This window comes from Oratosquilla oratoria, chromosome 39 (genome assembly GCF_046742065.1).
Source record: "Oratosquilla oratoria isolate Oo_2021 chromosome 39, ASM4674206v1, whole genome shotgun sequence".
In the NCBI taxonomy this organism is placed as follows: Eukaryota; Metazoa; Arthropoda; class Malacostraca; order Stomatopoda; family Squillidae; genus Oratosquilla; species Oratosquilla oratoria.
This window is the reverse complement of record NC_134815.1, coordinates 47,027,674-47,049,253: the sequence shown is the minus strand read 5'-3', so window position 1 is coordinate 47,049,253 and position 21,580 is coordinate 47,027,674.

Genomic DNA, 21,580 nt, shown 5'->3' with positions numbered 1-21,580 from the left:
GTTAGAGGAGAATGAGAAGAAAAAAAGGACTAGAATAAAGAAGTAGAAGGGGGAAGTGCAGGAGTTAGAGAAGGAAGAGAAAGAGGAAAAGGAGGATTGATGAAGATTAATAGTGTTAGGATATGTAAAGGAGGCGGAAGAAGAGATGGAACACGACGAGGAGGAGAAGGAATATTGGAGAAAGATGAGTGAAGGTACGAGTAGGAATATGAAGAGTGAAAGGGAGGAGGAAGAAGTAGGCGTAGAAAAAACGAAGAAAAGGAGGAGTTGGCCGAACTGGGGACGGAAAACCGGGATGCCATGATCGAGGAGGAAGAGGAGAAGCAGGAGGTCGCGGCGACGGGATTGAGGATCGAAGATCAGGTAGTCATGGGCCAGGAGGCGCGAGAGGAATACGACCGGGGCCGGTACAGCAGGGAGAGATTTACATAAAGCCAGAGCCGTGTAGCCGACATGACTTATTCGCTACTGTTTGCCCGGGGCGAGGAGGGGGTACGCGGGGCGGAGCGGTGCACGCAACGCTGTCCGTCCTCCACGATCCCTCTGCCGGTAATTCCAAGCTGGGCTGTGAAGATCCTTGCAACGCGTATTCATGAGTCGCGCTTGGTGTCTTAAGCAGGCCCTACACGATTAATATTATTGCGCAATATTCATATTGTACAATATCATTGACGGTGTCGGGATGGTATTGAAGTCTGACACAATATACTGAAGACATAAAATGTTTAGGTCAAACACGTGCGCCTCTTCAATACCATTCCTACACCGTCAATAACATTGTACAAAACGGAATATTGTGCAATAATATTGATCGTGTAGGGCCCGGTTTAGAAGACGCCTAATTTCGTCAATACGGTGTCGTAAGCTGGGAATTTTGTTCCATGTGAATGATGGGGAGGACTTTTGACAATGCTTCGGGCCTGAGACCTCCCTATGAACTGCACAATCTTCTGTTTGCCCTTATCCGAAACAAAATCTACGAAGGACATTATTGTGCTAAAGTGGAATAACGTTGCACAAAACGTGGGCTGGTGGACAGCTTTGGACGGAAAACTGAAAGCTGTGATGGGAAAGGAAAATAATAAGGCTATAGGAAAATATAAGGTACAAAGAACATTAAAAATGATGAAAGATAGTAAGGTACCTGGGTTGGATGGGTGTCGTGGGTGTCTGGCAAATGCAGGAACGGTTATATTGTATTGGTTAATAAGGCGTCCAGTACGTAAACATTAATTTGGACCGAAAAAACGTCTCGATCGGGGTTCAGTACCTCATTCTCTAATTCTAAGCTCGACTCCACATTCATACACACTCACACACACTCACTCACTCACTCACTCACTCACTCACATTTATTATGATGGGACACTGGAAAAACAAGACATGAAAAGAAACTGAAAAAAAAGATAATTACAAAAGAGATAAAAAAAAAAAGCTTCCCACACAGAGTGATAGATTCTTGGAACAAATTAGACAAAGAAACTGTGTGTGCAAACACTATTCAAGACTTTAAGAAAAAACTTTGTGCTGAGAGATACAAAGACGGGTCGACGAGCATAGTTCCCTTCCCGTATAATACAACTAGGTAAATAAATACACACGCACACGCACACGCACACGCACACTCATACACACGCACACACACACACACACACACTCATACACACGCACACACACACACACACACTCATACACACACACACACACACACACACACACTCATACACACACACACACACTCATACACACACACACACACACACACACACACTCATACACACACACACACTCATACACACACACACACTCATACACACACACACACTCATACACACACACACACTCATACACACACACACACTCATACACACACACACACTCATACACACACACACACTCATACACACACACACACTCATACACACACACACACGCACACGCACACTCGCGCGCGCGCACATAAACATAAGCCCGCATGGTCTTTGACATCCTTTCAGACAATAAATGTTAACGACCTCAAGTGTATCATGGTTCCCTGCCGTATCATGCGCTGTGTTATGTGTGTGCCTATGTGCTTTGCTATATCGATAGAGTCATTCCCATTTCATAAAAATTCATTGTATTTTGCGAAACTGAATTTCCTTAAGTTGTATTTTGTTGAATTGTACCTTCTTTCACTAAACTTAAATTAATCTAACCTAACAAAGTTTTGAATAACTTAATCTAACCTACTTTACCCAACCTAATCTAATCTAACATTTCATAAAAATTCATTGTATTTTGCGAAACTGAATTTCCTTAAGTTGTATTTTGTTGAATTGTACCTTCTTTCACTAAACTTAGATTAATCTAACCTAACCTAACAAAGTTTTGATTAACTTAATCTAACCTACTTTGCCCAACCTAATCTAATCTAACATAGTCTTACTCAACCAACAACCTTACCTAACATAACATAACCCAGCCTAGTCTAACCTAAATCAACCGACGGTAGTGAATAGAATGACGGGGGGGGGGGGGGGGGCAGGTCAGGTAGAGAGGAAAATAGTCGTATAAAAGATGCAGATGGGCAGATGTTAATAGAAGCGAAGGCAGTAAAGGGAAGACGGGTAGACTATTTCAGTGTTATTGAATGTGGAGAAGATTAGGGGAGATTGATTGTGGGAATGGAAGAAGCTAGGAAAATTGCTGCAACGGGAAAGGAAAATGATGAGGCTATAGGAAAAGATGGGGTACAAAGAACATTGAGAATGTGAAAGATGGTAAGGTGACTTTCGGTGGCTAAATGAAATTCAACACGCCGACAACCATGTTCTATACAAAAATTTACAGTACGAAACAGACGTGTGTTCGCTACCAAAGCAGAAACATTACTGCTTACTCCGCGTGGGTAACTCAATGCACGTGGTAAGAATGAGCAGGAACGAATATCAAAAAAGCCCGAGTTGCTGTTCGTTTTCTACAATGACAAAGTTATCCATGCGGCAACAAGTGTATGGATTCGAGTTAATATACTCTTATCTTGAACTAGCTATTTAACATCATGAGCAACTCTTGCATCAGCTTTCCGCGGAACTGTGAATTCTAGTGAGGAAATAAAATCTTATGAAGAAAGTTGCCAGTTGTGAAAATTTTAATACTTTTGTCAATGCTTCTTTCAAAGAGCCTCCTGACCAAATATACACATATATGTAGATACACACACACGAATATTCTATTACCGTGTTTCTTTTGCGCCAGATGTAACAAATAACCACCAAACTTGGCAATATTCGATGTCATTTTGTCAGATGACATAATTTGAGAGGAACAGCAACCTAACCAAGTAAAGACAAAAATCTTTAACTTGGGGTCTGGAATGAGGAAACAAAAAATGTGATTAACAAAAGAATAGATAACTGACAAAAATTCAGTCTCATTTTACATGAGTATTTGTAGAAAAAAAAAATTGAATCTTAAAAGAGAAACGTCTAAGTTCGAAGAATTATTGTAAACGTAGACTAACTTGACCACAGAATTCTGACCCAACGAAAGAAAAGCAATCAAGCACACTGGCGCCCCGCAAAGACGCTGACGTCAAAAGAAAAGTTAGGTTCCTTTCTTAATGAAGTCACTCAATGGGTGGACTGGTCTCCTTTTTATGGTTCTCTCTCTCTCTCTCTCTCTCTCTCTCTCTCTCTCTCTCTCTCTCTCTCTCTCTCTCTCTCTCTCTCTCTCTCTCTCTCTCTCTCTCTCTCTCTCTCTTTTCCCACTCCTCTTTCTTTCTTCTCTCTTTCTCCTCTCTCCCTCTCTTTCTCCTCTCTCATCTCTTTCTCCTCTCTCATCTCTTTCTCCTCTCTTCTCTCTTTCTCCTCTCTTTCTCTTTCTCCTCTCTTTTCTCTCACTTTCTCTTTCTCTCTTTTCTCTCACTTTCTCTTTCTCCTCTCTTTCTCTTTCTCCTCTCTTTCTCTTCTTCCTCTCCCTTTCTTCTCTCTTTCTCTTTCTCCTCTCCTCTCCTTCTCTTCCTCCTCTCTTTCTCCTCTCTTTCTCTTTCTCTCTTTCTCTCTTTCTATCTCTCTTTCTCTCTTTCTATCTCTCTTTCTCTATCTCTGTATCTTTCTCTCTTTCTCTCTCTCTCTCTGGCTCTATCTTTCTCTCTCTCTTTCTATCTTTCTCTCTTTCTATCTTTCTCTCTTTCTTTCTATCTTTCTCTCTTTCTTTCTTTCTCTCTCTGGCTCTATCTTTCTCTCTTTCTATCTTTCTGTCTTTCTATCTTTCTCTCTTTCTATCTTTCTCTTTCTATCTTTCTCTCTCTATCTTTCTCTTTCTCTCTCTCTCTCTCTCTCTCTCTCTCTCTCTCTCTCTCTCTCTCTCTCTCTTTTCTCTCTATCTCTCTTTTTCTATTTCTCTCTCTTTTTCTCTTTCTCTTTTTTTCTTTCTCTCTTTTTCTCTTTCTCTTTCTCTCTCCTCTTTTTCTCTCGCCTCTTTTTCTCTCGCCTCTTTTTCTCTCGCCTCTTTTTCTCTCGCCTCTTTCTCTTACTCGCCTCTTTCTCTCTTTCTCTTTCTCTCTCGTTCTCTCTTTCCGTTTCACTCTCGCCTCTTTCTCTCTCTCGCCTCTTTCTCTCTCTCACTTTCTCGCCTCTTTCTCTCGTCTCTCTTTCTCTCTCGCCTCTTTCTCTCTTTCTCTTTCTCTCTCGCCTCTTGCTCTCTTTCTCTTTCTCGCCCTCTCTTTCTCTTTCTCTCTCGCCTCTTTCTCTCTTTTTCTCTCTCGCCTCTTTCTCTCTTTCTCTTTCTCTCCTGCCTCTTTCTCTCTCTTTCTCTCTCGCCTCTTTCTCTCTCTTTCTCTCTCGCCTCTCTCTTTCTCTTTCTCTCTCGCCTCTTTCTTTCTTTCTCTTTCTCTCTCGCCTCTTTCTTTCTTTCTCTTTCTCTCTCGCCTCTTTCTCTCTTTCTCTTTCTCTCTCTTTCTCTCCTCCCTCTTTCTCTCCTCCCTCTTTCTCTCCTCCTTCTTTCTCTCCTCCCTCTTGTTCTCTCTCTTTTTCTCTTTCGCTCTTTTTCTCTTTCTCTTTTTCTCTCGCCTCTTTTTCTCTCGCCTCTTTTTCTCTCGCCTCTTTTTCTCTCGCCTCTTTTTCTCTCGCCTCTTTCTCTTACTCGCCTCTTTCTCTCTTTCTCTTTCTCTCTTTCTCTCTTTCTCTATATCTTCTCTTTCTTTCTCTTTCTCTCTCTCTCTCTCTCTCTCTCTCTCGTCTCTTTCTTCCCTTTCTCTCTCTCGCCTCTTTCTTCTCTTTCTCTCTCTCGCCTCTTTCCTCTCTTTCTCTCTCTCGCCTCTTTCTTCTCTTTCTCTCTCTCGCCTTTTTCTTCTCTTTCTCTCTTCTCTCTCGCCTCTTTCTCTCTTTCTCTTTCTCTCTCGCCTCTTTTCTCTCTCTTTCTCTCTCGCCTCTTTCTCTCTCTTTCTCTCCGCTTCTCTCTTTCTCTTTCTCTCTCGCCTCTTTCTTTCTTCTTCTCTCTCGCCTCTTTCTTTCTTTCTCTTTCTCTCTCGCCTCTTTCTCTCTTTCTCTTTCTCTCTCGCCTCTCGTCTCTCTCTCTCTCGTCTCTCTCTCTCGTCTCTCTCTCTCGCTCTCTCTCGCTCTCTCTCGCTCTCTCTCGCTCTCGCTCTCTCTCGCTCTCTCTCGCTCTCTCTCTCTCGCTCTGTCTCTTTTGTAATCTGGGTGGTTTAGAAGGGTCGGTCAGCAATTACTCTCTGTGGTTTCTGGGAGAGCAGCAGCCAGTAGGACTGGTGATGCACTCGTGGCCAGTGGACAAGAGAGGACCGCGCCATGGTAGCCTTCTTTGTGATTCGGGCCTTACGTGAAGCTTCCCAGCTGAAGGCTTTGTCCCTACAACGATTTTTTTTTTATCTTCTATTTCTGAATCCGATCTTCATGCGTCGTGTTATTGGCTTACTTGACCTCAGTGATTTCCTTTCACAATAATCATTATCACTTCCCTGTCCAATTATATTCTTTTTTAAGTTTCCTCATTCTGACATTTGGCGCCTAGCATGGGCAAGATCACCAGCCTCTCTCTCTCTCTCTCTCTCTCTATATATATATATATATATATATATATATATATATATATATAATATATATATATATATATATATATATATATATATATATATATATATATATATATATACCGTATATGAACACCACACACACACACACACACACATACACATACACATATATATATATATATCACATATATATATATACATATGTAAACACACACACACACACACACACACACACACACACACACACACACACGCATCACCGTGATACAAAAATACAAAATAGCCACAGGAGAAGGGAAACTTGTAGACAGTAAGGGTCATTATACCTACGAAACTATATTGGACAAAGATTTGGAATGTAAGGGAAGCAGAAAGGGGAAGTTTCAATGTGATTGAGATGAAGTGTATGCTGCGGATTACGAGGATGGATAGATTGAGTAATGAGAAGGTGAAGAGGAGAGCGAGGGTGGAAAGAGAGTTGGCAATAGGGTTGAGCAAGAGATACTAGGATGGTTCGGGTAAGGAAAGACTGAGTGAATAAAGACTAGTAAAGATAGCGTGAAAGGTAGAGGTGGATCGAATGAAGTTCAGGGGACGACCTGCAATGAGATAGATGGATGGAGTGAAGGGGGCCCTTGGGTAAAAGAGGAATATCTGTCGATCAAGAAAAGTAGAAGGTAAGAGATAGATGTGAATGAAGAATTGATGTGAATGAACGATAAAGTAACACGGTCCGAAGGGATATCTCCTTGTCTTCTCCAATTACTCGTGAGTGGACTAGGAAGGAAAGTCGTCATGTAATGAAGCTATGGAGGCATACCCAGCCCGGCTGTCGTGACCTGCTGTAGAGGTGCATTGTTTCTGAGTCTCTCTCGCCTCTCTCTCGCCTCTTTCTCTTTCTCTCTCTTTCTCTCTCTCTTTCTCTCTCTTTCTCTTTTCCCCAGGGAGTGGCCGGGGGAAAAGGGACGGCCCTTCGTCCACATGCAGCTAAGATAAATGGGGAGAAAACAAACGGGTGTTGGATGGCTGTAGGATAGGTGAAGTGTTGGTACAGGCATTGATTGACTATCTCCCTTATTAGGGGAAAGAGGCCTTTTGGTATATAGACTGATAGATATATAGAGATGGATACATAGATGGGTGGATGGATGGATGGATGGATGGATGGATGGATGGATGGATAAGTGGTTGGGTGGATGGATACGTGGGTGGATGGATACGTGGGTGAATGGATACGTGGGTGGATGGATGGGTGGTTGGATGGGTGGATGAATGGGTGGTTGGATGGATGGATGGGTGGATGGATGGGTGGATGGATATGTGGATGGGTGGATGGATGGATGGATAGATGGATGGATGGATAGATGGATAGATGGACAGAAATAGATGGATGGACAGAGAGATAGATGGATAGAGAGATAGATGGATAGAGAGATAGATGGATAGAGATAGATGGATAGAGATAGATGGATAGAGATAGATGGATAGAGATAGATGGATAGAGATAGATGGATAGAGATAGATGGATAGAGATAGATGGATAGAGATAGATGGATACAGAGAGATAGATGGATACAGAGAGATAGATGGATAGAGGGAGATAGAGATGGATGGATAGATGGATAGTATATACAATCACTATTCCACTGCCCTCTTCTTTTTGTTTCATTTCCTCGTTTTCCACTTCTTTATTTTTCCTGTTGCTTATCTTTTCTTTTATCTTCTGCGCTACGAACTTCAGCTCTACTCTCCAACTGTTTAGCGATTCGCGGACAGTCTAGAACCCACCGGACATGCTCAAGCTACTTAACACCCGAGGCCAACAAGTAGGTTACCACATCTCTAGTCATCGCTCCGTTGTTCTAGCTCTCCTCTTTGTTCTCTCAGTTTCCGTTCTACTCCTTCATTCCGTTTTCTACCCAATTTTGTTTTTATCTTATTCTTTCTCATTAAATCTGTTTAGACTGGATCTTATGTTTCCCTTCTCTTTTAATCATTTCTTCTTAATCGCAGCGTTTTAATTTTTCTTGTTCCTTTTTCCTATCTTTCAACTACATCAATTATTTTCTCCCTCAGCTAATGGTCTATTTCTTCTTAATCGCAGCGTTTTAATTTTTCTTGTTCCTTTTTTCCTATCTTTCAACTACATCAATTATTTTCTCCCTCAGCTAATGGTCTATTTCTTCTTAATCGCAGCGTTTTAATTTTTCTTGTTCCTTTTTTCCTATCTTTCAACTACATCAATTATTTTCTCCCTCAGCTAATGGTCTATTTACTTTCCCTCGCCAGTTATCACTCTCCTATCTTTCCCCTGCCACATGCGCCACTGAGGATGGGTTTTCCTTCCACACAGACTTTCCTCCGAGTTCTTTTCTTTATTCCTTTCTTTCTCAAAAATTCTACGACTCCGGTATCTACTCATAACTCGCATTTCATATACATTTGCCCTATTCTTCTCTTCCCTTTGCTCGGTCTAAATTCTTTTGATAGATTGGGTCTGGTTTCGCAAAGACCAGACCCGAAATGAACATAAAAAGATTACCGATTTGGAGGGAGGGGGGTTGTTCGGGATAGTCATAAACCCAACAGCTAAGCCTGGGCTAGGGTCGGGTGGAGGGGTGAATTCCTAGTTGTAAAAACCAGCTAGCACTATCTAGAATAATACATATGAGGAGTGATAGTTTTAGGCAGGATAAGCTTCTTATCATACTGTCTTTCCTGACGTTTCCTTTTTCTTTCTGTCATTGTTTTTATTCTTTTTTCTTTTAGTTTTTCTGACCACCTGATCTTCACACTTCCGACCCTTCTCCCTATTCTTCCTCGCTAAGTCTTCTTTTGACGATCCCTGGACGCTACTAATGAGGGCACGGTTACTGACACAATAACTCGTCTCCTCATTAGCAGTGCGTTCAGTGATCATCAAGCCCTCTTGGAATGCGAAGCCGCCATTCGCCGCAACCGCAGCCTTCTCTCCAGCAGACCTAGTGCCGCAACCTGGCTGCCGCAACGTCCCGTTCCGTCCATCACTCGGCTGCAGTCACTTCCATTTATCGCAAATTGCTGTCATTACTTGGGCCAGCTCTTTGCTACTCTCCTTAAATGGCCGCCGTGGGTACTCGCCTCCACATCTCGTTTCGCCAGTGGCTGCTACCGACCGCAATAACTTCCCATATCTGTCATCGTCCGTAACTCCTGTTGAACTGCTTTCGCTTATAACTAGCCTAAACAACTCGCCAAAAAAGTTAATGAAACCACTGAATGTTATTGTTCGCCGTACTACTGAGGTCTGTGATTGACCCAAAGTGCTAATAACCACTAAATACAGAAAGTAGTTTCAACCATTAACCGTGAGTGCTCATACAGATGAACATCAATAACTCTTTTCAATTACTAACCGGTATGATGCAGGTTCAGCAACCCGGCACCATAACTTTACATAACGACTCCCGTTCATAGTTTGTCTTGGCCGTCATATCACGTCATGGTCAATAACTGTCAAAAGATACCCTAGCCAACGAGGAAGCCGTAGCACGTTCAGCTACTCCCCATCAATAAATTTCCCTTGGGCCGTTCTCAATAGCAACTTGCCCCAGTCTGCTAGCTACTCGCTAACGCAACTCGTTTTTCTCACACATCTAATATAACACCTCGTCTTAACCCTGCTTCCTCCGAGTACCATTGTAATTTGCTCTAGTTGTTTGCTTCATTCGATTACCTGTGCAGCTTGCCCTACTTTTTTGGTGCAGCCGACTACCACAGAAACTTCACAGCTTCACCTACTTGCCACTGCTTGCTTCTCGCCCCAATTTTTTGCAATTGTCGCAGGATTTCAAACATTGGTGTCCTTTTAAACGGTTACACACTGTGAAGATTCTATTGTACCAAATAGTTTATTCAAATCAGAGGTGTGCCCTCTCATTCCCGGACTTCTTCAGCTCAATAAAAATTGGTGTCCTTTTAAACGGTTACACACTGTGAAGATTCTATTGTATCAAATACTTTATTCAAATTAGAGGTGTGCCCCCTCATTCCCAGACTTAGGAAATAGGGTATGATGAAAAGGAAGAGAAGAAAGAGAAGGAAGAGGGGGAAAAGAAAAGGAAAAAGGAGAAGGAGGGACAGAAGGGGAGAGGAGGAGGAGGAGGGGAAAGAGGAGTAGGTGAAGAAAGGGAGGAGGAGGAGGAGGAGGAGGAGAAGAAAGGGAGGAGGAGGAGGAGGAGGAGGAGAAAGGGAGGAGGAGGAGGAGGAGAAGAAAGGGAGGAGGAGGAGGAGGAGGAGGAGAAGAAAGGGAGGAGGAGGAGGAGGAGGAGAAGGAGGAGAAGGAGTAAGAAGGGAGAAGGGGGTAGGAGGAGGAGGAGGAGAAGGAGGAGAAGGAGAAAGAAGGGAGAAGGGGGTAGGAGGAGGAGGAGGAGGAGGAGGAAGACAAGGGGAAGGAAGAGGTAGAGGAAGAAGAGGAGGGGAAAAGGAAGGAATAGGGGGAGAAAAGGATAATTAGGAGGAGAACGAAGCGGAGGGTTGGGGAATAGGGAGAGGAGAAGGGCAGGGAAGAAGAGGAGGAGGAGGGGGAGGAGGGGGGAGGAGGAGGAGGAGGAGGCGGGCAGTTTGGAGGAAGAGTGATATGAAAGCAAGGCTCAAAACCTACAAACACAAGAAATGAGGATATTGACTTTTGTGATTTTCGTGAGGTGAGGTGTGAAGTAGAAGAGATGGAAGAGAAATCAGCCTTTTCCAGGAATGCGGAACATGAAAAACACAATTAACAAATGAATATTAGCAGAAATGAATAGATAAATTAATAAGTGAATGAATAGATAGAAATAAATAAATACAAATATAAAGAATTAGATAATTGAATAAATTAATAAGTAAACACAATATGTAAGTAAATGAATAAAAATTGATAAATATACATGAATAAACAAATAAATGGATGTAATGGTAAGTAGACGGAAAACAGTCAATCGGGTAATGCTGAACTGGAGTCATCACAAGGAATAGAGAAAGAAGAGGCATTGTCAGAGACGAATTAGAAGTGGATAAACGGAGAGCCAGGCAATTTGCATGGCCTGAAAGAAGTCTACTCTGCAGACAGAATACCATAGTCATAAGAAGAGAATGGAAAAGATAACTGTGATTGAAAGGAGATGTGAAATATCTTGAAGAGGACTGGACGATTGCATACTTTACAATTTTATTTTGAAGAAGGAAGCATTATGGAGAATGTACTTATCACTAAACAGATGAAATGCATATGTTATGCTAATACAGAAGCCAGGGAGACAAAAAACAAAACAAAAAAAGGACACAGCAATAGAAAAGCAATCCATAGGAACATAATGCATACCTTCACAGATGTTGCAGTTCGAAAGAAAATCCGCGATTGGGAAGAGAAAGGAAGGGGAGAGAAGGGAAGGGAGGGGGTAAGGAAGTAAGGAAGGCAGGAAGGCAGGAAGGCCGGAAGGAAAGAAGAAAGGAAAGAAGGAAAGAAGGAAGGAAAGAAGGAAGGAAGGAAAGAAGGAAGCAAGCAAGCAAGCAAGCAAGCAAGCAAGCAAGCAAGCAAGCAAGCAAGCAAGCGTTGGAGAAAAGAGCACTAAAGGTCGAGAATGAAAGAGACTGAGGAAGAATCGAGTGACTGGAGGGAGATTGGAGTGGCAGAATGGATCCCCGGGTGCGTCTTCCAGGCCTAATTAGAAAGCTGACGACGGCCTGAGGCCTTCAGAAGATGTGGACCCAAGATAACAGGCTGACTGAGAGAGGAAGGGAATTAGAGAGAAAGTGAAGGAAGGAAGAAGTGAGAGAGTGAGAGAGGTGTGGAAAGGATAGGTATGATAGGGGGGGGAGAAGGGAGAGAGAAATATGGAAGGGGAGTAGAGAGGAAGGAAAGGAATGGTGAGCCTCCGAGGTAGAGGCGCAACGTCAGGTGGCTGTTGTTGATTAAGTAGGGTAGGAGAGAGTGGAGGATGAAAAAGGTTGCGTCGTTTTAATTAGAGGAGAATGATTTGCTGGAAATGGGAAGTAGTGAACACTAGTTAAGAAACCAAAGAGTGGAAAGAGGAAAAATGTACAAAATGGAAAGGGAATGAAGGAGAATATAGGAAAGAAAAAAAAAGGAGACTATTAGAGAACATGTCATAGATAGCAAGAAAAAAACTAGAGACACTGGAGACAAAAGAAAAGCAAACTAACTTGAAATTGCAAATACGTTAGAATGAAAAAAAAAATACATATATAGTAACCTCCGTCTCTGCCTCCTTGTCCTTCTCTTTCTCTTCCTCTTCTTCCATACAAAGTCGTCAAGGCTGCGCGCCAACTCAGTAGCTAGCTACAATGGTTGACGCCCTTCACATCAAAGTGTCGTTTCATATCTCTTCTTCCTCTATACCAAGCCGCCAAGGCCGTGCGCTGGGTAGCTGGAATGGATGACATTATTCACATCCACATATCATTTCATATAGATATTTCCTTTATGAACGGGCCAACGGACATTGCTGTCATCACTGACACCATTGTCACCACTGTCCTCAGTCCCTACCAAGATCCAGGAGAGAAGACAGGTTGGTTGGCTCATCTCGGAACAAACAAGGCCTTCCTGCTGTTGTCCAACTGACGTTTATGGTCGTGACGGCAGCCCAATAGCTGCACCGAGTTCATTAATGGCTCGTTAAGTAGTTTCAGTGAGAATATGTCAACTTGATTGGGAGTGGATAAATTTAATTGGCTGTTACTAGACTCATACTGTGGGTGGAAAATTGTTAGATTAGCAGATTAGCTTTGTCTTAGGAGGCAAGTACAGTAAGTTTAACATTAACCAATTTTTTTAGTAAAAAAGGCTATGGTTGAGTACAAACAAGCACACAGGCCTCTGTGTGAGTAAACAGGATTATTTTTTATCATTTTTTTCTTCTAGTGGAGGAAGGTAAAACTGACCAATTTCATGCCGAATAACTTCCAGATAATACAAAACAATTACGGAAAGAATCTACTTTTATCTACCTATTCCAGAGAGCGGCGAAAAGGCCAAAACGCTCGCTAATTGCCACTCAGGAAAAAAAGAAGTCAGGAATTATTTGAGCTTTCAGACCAATAAGCATACTTGTACTAATGCTGGGATATGGAAAGAAGGCGATTGACACCGATTGATGCGTAAAAAAAAAAAAAAAAAAAAAAAAAAAAAAAAAAAAAAAAAAAAAAAAAAAAAAAAAAAACGCGGTTAGAACATCAGAGATAAAGATGGGAGGACGGAACTGAAGAATCAAACCCAAGTCCATGTTGTTTTGACCACAGCTGTAATACTTTCTGACTCGCTAGACATGAACGGCAATGGAGAGTTGAACACCCATGCGAGACATCGAAAGTGATTCTTCTGTCTGGTGTAGTGAGAATTGGGGACCAGGTGGGTACTCAATTCAACACGCATTTTTGAATTATCCACAGGCATGGTTTGGCGATGCACGCACACATTAATCGTAATCAAGCAACAGAACGCAACCATAAAAGGTTACTATGTAAATAAAAAATGAATTTGTGTGAAAAATGTGGGAGTATGTTTACGTGTGTTCCCAAGATGATTATGTGAACAAATGTGTGTACATTTGCGTCTGCGAATGTGTATGCATGTGTGTTTATGTAGGTGTGTGCGTGTACTCGCATACGATTTTATATGCAACAACAATCACTTGAGTTGGGATCCTAATTTGAACAGAACTCCACACGGAAAATGAAAATATATGCAAGGCACCGAAATCTCTCGTTAAAGTGGAACTACACAGGCATTCCTCCAGTCTTCCGGTAATGTCAACTCCCTTAAACACACACTGAACAACCCCACTAGCCAATCCCCTATAGCAGTTCCTTTCTATGTCAGACAATCCACGTGACACCGACCCAACCCAGGCACCTTGCCAGTTTTCATAACTTTCAATGTTTTTTTTAATATCTCTTTTATATAGCTCTGTTATTTTCTTCTCACGTCGCATTAATTTTCATAGCACCTCTCACTGCCACAATAATACCCTCTTTTTTGTGTTTCTTTAGGGTTTTATTTGAAAAGTGAGGTATTAGGCGTATTTGCCAGCTTCGTTGTGGTCATCTCGATGTAGGTAAAGGGCAGGGCTACATAGATCTCAGTGGTCCAAGTATACTGATACAACAGGTGACGTTTTTTAATATTTTGGGGTGTCCGATCTTGGGCTGTTTTTCATTATGTTATGGGTTTTCTTAACTTTGTAAGATATCGTGAGGCCTATTTGGTCGTTTAGCTATTTGGTTTGATACATTCATCAATTATTTCTTGAAATATCCCGGTGTCAGGTTCTCTGTGAAGGAGAGAATCTGACACCAGGAGATTAAGAATGACTGTAGCAGCGTATATTCATAACCAAAAGCCTATCATAAACATTCAACAAATGCCCGAGTCAACTCTTTCCTCGGCAAGAAGATCCTAAACTCAGGCGGAGTTCTTGGTTTTAATTCTTCTGGTTCATTTCTGTTCTAACTACAAAATACACGGCAAGTTCTCAGGAAAGCTCGGAGGGTTGTTAGAAACATTCTATATACAAATTTACAAAGGTTGCCAATTATGAAATAATGAGGCTGTTGCCATATCAGTTGAAGGAAATTTCGAAGGATGGGTCATGTCGATTGAGACGTCGGCCGATATCATGCAGGTGTCGACCCGAGACAGCAGGGCCCTTTGTCTAGTAGAGCTCTTGACCTGAGATGCCGAAAATCTTTTGTTGTCAAAAAGGGCGTTGTCAATAAAGGTTGGTGAGCTTGGTCACCGAATAATGGAAGTCCCTTGGGAGACGGTAGTCTTGGTTGACACTACCATCTCGTAGCATATGTGTGCGTGCGTGTGCACGCCAGTCATCGAAAGTAGATGCAGCTACGAAGATACGAGATGATAATATATACTATATATATATATATATATATAATATATAATATATATATATATATATACTGTATACATGCTATCACCCCCATGATCTAAGAAAATAACTAATTAGGTGAACCGTCATCGCAATTTGACCGACACCCTTCCCCACGACACTTATCCACTACCACTTTTGCAATACTTTCACCAGCACCGCCCTTCTGAAGGCCACAGCCACTTGCTACGTCGCCGTCTCGGGTGTGTTCAAGTCCTCCATAATACTTTTTGTCTCTATTAGGTTCTTACTACTAGTATTTCTATTTTTTATGTACTGATTACCCGTCAGGTTGTAGTGAAGTGAAATGTTCGTTTCCTGGACAGTGTGATTTCTCATTCTGAGCTTGAGATATATGGTGAATCTGTTACCGTTTATGTGATTTCCTTTTTCATTGTCCATTCTCAAGGATACATGAGGGGTAGATGATAAATGGTAATAGAGGTACTATGGTTACGAGTGATTTCTACGTACAATCGTTGACACCGTTATTCAGCAATAACGGTAACGACTAACGCACCGTTGTAGTACTTCCTTATCATAGCCTGGCCCTTCCAGCTCACTCAACTCCTGGTGACCTAATAGCATCGCTAATTTCAATGTATTCCCAGCAGCCTGTACACTCGGCCTTCCAAGCTCCTATCTACTTGAACTTTACGTATCTGCCTACTATCATTTCGCTGCTCCCAGCCACAACTATTACCAACAGCACCAACGTTACCACTAATAAGACTGTACCAGTTTTACCACAAGTATTATCATTACCACTATTACCATGACCATTACTAGTATTTCTGATGCTGAAGTTATACATACATACATACATACATACATGTACCAAAGGCTTTTTCCCTCTACACGGTATCTTTTGTTAGTGTTACCACCATCTTTGTTATATTTTCCATCACCACAATTCAGATCACCTTGTGTCTTCCGTCAATTGGTATTTGTAGCTAATTATTGTCAGGAGTCCAAGTGTGGCTGCGAGTTTCAGCAACCCTTGATTTACATCAAGTGATTGGTGTTATCACTCTGTCAGTGCATTGTACTTCACCCTATTTTACGTTTCTTTTTCCCTCTATTGTTTGAGTTGCTGCTCTTATTTTTCCGTATGTACGACTGTCAAAACCTCAAATAAATACGAAATGGCTCGCAAAGTGTCGCACACACCTACATAAACACACATGCATAAACATTCGCAGATGCAAATGTACACACATTCGTTCACAAATCATCTTGGGAACATGCTCGCATAAAACACACATAAACATACTCACACATTTTTCACATAAACTCATTTTTTATTTACATAGTAACCTTTTATGGCTGCATTCTCTTGCTTGATTACGATTAATGTGTGCGTGCATCGCCAAACCATGTCTGTGGACAATTTCAAAATGTGTTTTGGATTGAGTACCCACCTGGTCCCCAACTCTCACTACACCAGACAGAAGAATCACTTTCGATGTCTCGCATGGGTGTTCAACTCTCCAGTGCCATTCATGTCTAGCGAGTCAGAAAGTATTACAGCTGTGGTCAAAACAACATGGACTTGGGTTTGATTCTTCAGTTCCGTCCTCCCATCTTTATCTTTAATGTTCTGCGTTTTTTTTTTTTTTTTTTTTTTTTTTTTTTTTTACGCTTCTAACAAACAGTGTCAATCGCCTTCTTTCCATATCCCAGCATTAGTACAAGTATGCTTATTGGTCTGAAAGCTCAAATAATTCCTGACTTCTTTTTTTCCTGAGTGGCAATTAGAGAGCATTTTGGCCTTTTCGCCACTCTCTGGAATAGGTAGATAAAAGTAGATTCTTTCTGTAATTGTTTTGTATTACCTGGAAGTTATTCGGCATGAAATTGGTCAGTTTTACCTCCCTCCACTAGAAGAAAAAAGTAATCCTGTTTACTCACGCAGAGGGCTGTGTGCTTGCTTGTACTCAACCATAGCCTTTTTTTCTAATAAAATTAGTTACAGTGTTGAACTTAGTTGCCTCCCAAGACAAAGCTAATCTGCTAATCTAACAATCTTCCACCCACAGTATGAGTCTAGTAACAGCCAATTAAATTTATCCACTCCCAATCAAGCTGACATATTCTTACTGAAGCTACTCAACGAGCCATTAATGAACTCGGCGCAGCTATTGGGCTGCCGTCACGACCATAAACGTCAGTTGGACAACAGCAGGAAGGCCTTGTTTGTTCCGAGATGAGCCAACCAACCTGTCTTCTCTCCTGGATCTTGGTAGGGACTGAGGACAGTGGGGACAATGGTGTCAGTAATGACAGCAATGTCCGTTGGCCCGTTCATAGAGGGAATATCTCGTCACTATCTCCTCCCAGCCACACTAAGGCCGGCCACACACGTGCAGTTTAAACTGACAGTTACAACTGTTCAGTTATAACTGTCAGTTGAAACTGCACGTGTGTGGGTATCTCAGTGATACTGAGATACCCATACACGTGCTGTTTCAACTGACAGTTATAACTGAACAGTTGTAACTGTCAGTTTAAACTGCACGTGTATGGCCGGCCTAGCATGAATGAACACGTCCATTGGTATGCAATACACAAATTGGAAACTGAGCCAAACAACATAGTGCACCTAAGCATATTGCAGTGTGGCCGCTACACAACTGTGAGATCACACGAATACAGAATCTGCAACATAGGAGATTACATATGTACACTCTTTTGCACTACCTCACATGCAGTCAAGTACATCTTTGTAGACTGTTCTGAAGTGACAGCACACAGGCACAAACATAACATTTGTAGGGGGGAGGACGTTAGGCAAAAGCCCAAGAGGTCGATTGGGTTTCTACGTAAGTCCGGTGTCTTAGCTCACAACTGCTGAAGGCTACCTAGCAGCAGAAGCAGCAACAACAACAACAACAACGACAACAACAACAACAACAACGACAACAACAACAACGGTGACGACAATGACAACGACATTGCTGACGACAACGACGACGACGGCAATGCTGACAGTGAAAATGACACCGACAGCGACAACAACAGCGACAACGAAAATGGCAATGGCAAAGACAATAATAGCGACAGCGATAACAACAACAACAACAACAACAACGACGACAACGAGAATGTCAACGGCAACGAGCATGATAGTGACAGCAACAACAACGACAACAACAACAACAAACAACAACATTAACAACGACGACGACGACGACAGCAGCAACGACAATGACAATGACAATGACAACATCTCGTATGAAGTATTAACTGCATGTTTTATGTAGATGATATGTTTAGGACAGCATCAAAATTAGAAGAAAAAAAAATCACCATTCCTCTCCTACGAAGTGGGAAGAGGGAACCTCTGGTAGGGTTAACACCTGTCAGTTGCCGTAAGCCGCTGGGTTTTTCAAGCTGATGTTTGGGTCGTCTTCCCGGCTGGCCAGGGCTCTCGGGAACCAACGCAAGAAGCACGCAGCGGGTCCCGGGAATCGTACTCACGACCACTCGCTCGTGAGTTTGACACGGTATCCATTAGGCTACCACACGGCCCATCAAAAGTAGATTGTAGAGTAATTAAAAAAGTTAAGGGGCATACTGTAATGTGAGTGACACTTGAAATATATGTTACCCTGAGACTTTATAAGTAATACTACGAATACCTAATGCCTATTTGTGGATGTAGACCATCAAATGGAAGAAGGTTATGGTAATGTGGATGATGAAGTAGTTAAAGCCCAAACTTATGGGTAGCTCTGAAAAACTGATCCTCGAGAATGGTCAACTTGAATAGTTGGAAGTCTAGTTGTTTCAATAGGTGTCAGGCATATTTCTATACTGACTCAAACAATTCCTTTGGAGGGCTCGGGCCATTACGGCAGGGATGAGGCTGGACAGTAGGAAATGGACACATACATTCTTACAGGGACTCGGAAAAACGTTAGTCGACGAAGCAGAAAGAATCAGCAGGTGGAGGACTTCGTAATAGTCTCCACGCAGTCTCCAGCTGTCATTGTCCATTATCAGATGTTTGGTGGGGTCTACCGTTAAAAGTGAGGCTGCGTGTGTGTGTGTGTGTGTGTGTGTGTGTGTGTGTGTGTGTGTGTGTGTGTGTGTGTGTGTGTGTGTGTGTGTGTGTGTGTGTGTGTGTGTGTGTGTGTGTGTGTGTGTGTGTATGTGTGTGTGTGTACATGTATGCATTTGTATGTGTGCGTGCATGTGTGAGTATTTACCTGTTTGTTTGTGTATGTGCATGTGTTTGTGTGTCTATGTGCATGTTTGTATGTCTGCACGTGTTTGTGTATGTGTGTTTGCGTGTGTGCGTGAGCGTGTGCATATGTGAGCATGTGTGTGCGTGCGTGTGTGTGTGTGTGTGTGTATAGATATGTGTGTGTATGTGCATATGTGAGCATGTGTGTGCGTGTGTGTGTGTGTGTGTGTATAGATATGTGTGTGTATGTGTATATAGATATGTGTGTGTGTGTGTGTGTGTGTGTGTGTGTGTGTGTGTGTGTGTGTGTGTGTGTGTGTGTGTGTGTGTGTGTGTGTGTGTGTGTGTGTGTGTGCGCGCACACAGTTTTATTTAAATGGGTGCGGTGTAGTATCCATACATCAGTGTTTGATTACGAGGTCCCGTTGAAATACATTGACTAACCTACGCGTTAGAAACATTTAAGTACAATTTAGCAGACACTCGAACTTAACCCATAGTGTATCAGTTATGCAGATGTATCATTCTTCGTTATAAAACATGTTTCCTCGTACATTACTTTGCACATATATATATATATATATATATATATATATATATGTATATATGTATGTATGCATGTATATGCATATGTATATATGTATGTATGTATGTATATATATATATATATGTGTGTGTGTGTGTGTATATATTTATATATATATATATATATATATATATATATATATATAATAACAAGAGTATTGTATAATTCTGATACATAATGAGTTACTTTCGAATGTTCATGAAAATATTTACATATAAAGAGCTGTTCTTTAATTTCCTGTTTTACAGTAGTAGTGTCTGACATAAAATAAATAACTTTTGTTGTGAATGTAAGAACAAATATTTTGTTTACACTTTAATCATGACTGCATTTTTCTCCCAATAATCTGTATTTCAAAAATATTCGCTTAAGATAGGGAATGAAAGCTCTTATTCATACAATATGTAGCTCAGTCTTCTAAATTGGTTGGTACCGATTTGATTTGCCAATTTTGTACCAAGTAATGGAGGTACAAAACGAAAAGAAAAAATGAAAATGAATTAGCAATTTTATAAAAAGGTTACACAGGATTGTATCTTGTAGAATTACAGGCATAGATATTTGTTTTCTTGAATAGAAACAGTTTTTAATCAGCTTTAAGCAAGGTGTAAGGTCCACAGAATGAGTGAAATTAAACACTTCAGCAGAATTCATTGCCAGTGCGTATCCAACAGGAAAAATGCAGTACATACAGAAAAGAACAAAAATGCAACGATAGTCTTGTTGAAGTTGAATACCAAACGAATAAATACACGAAGAACAAGTACTATACAGCAAAGACAACCACAACGCGGGCAAATGTAAGGACAGATTCAGCGTGGGATCTGGCTGGGTCGTGAGCTCGCCCGGGCAACCAACAATAAAGCGATATTATGTCGTGACCTCGAAGCTACTCCTTACTCCCCGTGATCCTACCCGACTACTCCCCGTGACTCTCCAGACTCCTCCAATCTCCCTTCACTGATTACACTGGCAAACATTTTTTTTTTTCGGAAATTGTCTGCTTCTGAGGCGAAATGAGTAATGTGATATGGTGTTTTGATTTTGAATGTAGTGTTTTCTAATAAGCAATTGTTTTACAAATACAAATGGTTTTTAATATTTCGTTATATATATATATATATATATATGTATACATATATATATATGTATATATACGTATATATATATATATATGTATATATATATATATATATGTATATATATATACATATATATATATATACCTATACATATGTATATATACATATATATATGTATATATATATATATATAATTACATACTTATGATGTACATAGAAGAATTTCAGCCATGAAATGTAAAATTATGTTCTATCATGCGTTTTTAATTATTTACCAATTACGTCAGCTGCCTGATATTATGTAACACTTACTTAGAATTACTTCATATTTCAACTCTTAGTGTCCACTCTACGCTTTTGTTGCTTGTGGGCAAGCAAATATTTCATTTCTCTGTTAATCAATAACCTATAAACAGTCCTCGGGTTCATTTGTCTCGGTATTGTTTCTTCGTGGTTGAAATAACTGTATATTTTGGTGAAATCGCTCATCCTGTTCGTCATTTTTTGCTTCATAGTTCGATGGAAAAAACAAAAAACAAGATGTAACACCCTCCCCCACTAAAGTAAAAAAAATCGTGAGTGACATATTGCATCCAATTAATCCATCTTGCTTAATGAAAATCTCTTTTGATTTCTCGTTCTCTACCTTTTTGCTCCCAAGAAATCTTTCTGCCACTAATTTGAATGCTTCCCACACGGCCTTTTACTTGCCACATAATGTACACTATCTCCAAAAAATAACTTACGAATTTGAGA